The sequence below is a fragment of the Cynara cardunculus genome, assembly GCF_001531365.2.
Source record: "Cynara cardunculus var. scolymus isolate 2C chromosome LG 2, CcrdV1, whole genome shotgun sequence".
In the NCBI taxonomy this organism is placed as follows: Eukaryota; Viridiplantae; Streptophyta; class Magnoliopsida; order Asterales; family Asteraceae; genus Cynara; species Cynara cardunculus.
Genome location: NC_037529.1, coordinates 8,488,433 through 8,489,569, shown reverse-complemented (window position 1 = coordinate 8,489,569; position 1,137 = coordinate 8,488,433).

Sequence of the window (1,137 nt, the reverse complement as noted above, 5' to 3'; positions counted from 1 at the left end):
TAATTGGAACCATAACTCTTATCTATTCAAATTGTATTAATATGTAAAGACCAAGTGTAACATATATCATCGTTAAATCTTATCTTATAAAACCAGTGGAACTTCAAAATGGTTAAAATTCATGGCTCCCGCCGCATTGCACGGATACACAAATTAAAGCATCAAAACAATTGTGTATCTTCCTCGTATAAAGAACCATACGGACCAAATAAGGAAAGTTTGTAAAGTAAACTCACCTTATCAATCTCAAGAGAAGAAGATACTAAGATTAACATCAACAGTTTATCCAGATAATAATCACGGAATCAATTTTGCAGGCTTTCCTTCTTCGTTTTCTGTTTTCTTCGCACCAAAGAAATACACACACAGAAAATCTTAATTGCCTTCTTTTCTTCAAGATATCATCCCAATGAGATAATCATATAATATCTTATAAAAGAATAAGGAGGTGGGATTGCTTTTTAAAACATTTTAAGCATATAAACACATCAAGTCCCTCAACTTATTATCATTTTTCAAAAACAACCCCAAACTTTATAACCGAATACCCGGTTATCACACTTATCCCAAACAATATCTCTTATCACAACTAGATATGGTTATTTGTTTACCTCTTAATAGTGTCATTAAGAGTAAAAATCTGAATCGTTAAGAGGTAAGTTTTGTTTGGTAAAAAAAATCTATCTCTTAATGGTTCTAAAACCCTCTGAATTATTTTGTATCTTGAGCCTCCCTAAATCATTCAGCGTTCTAATTTCATTATGAACAATTATCAAACAACCATATTTCATTTTGCATTGTCTTAAGAGTCTCTTAATCATTTCGACCATTTAGTCACACTTGGCTAAATTGGGATTACAACTTAAAAACAAAGTAAATAATTGAAAGATTGAGTAGAAATCGATGATAAATATTCCCAATCATCCCTTCTCATCTTCTCTTGTTGATTTCAGTTGAACAAAGTGAATTACCGTATCTAAAAGATGGTCACACCAAGCTATTATACCAACCACGAAAGACCCAAATCGCTCGATATAGGCCACTTTGCGACCTGCATCACGACCTAGGTCGCAGGGGAAGGCTGCTTGCGTACATGGCACTAGTCGCGAGCAAAGTTGCACATCATACTTCAGAGAG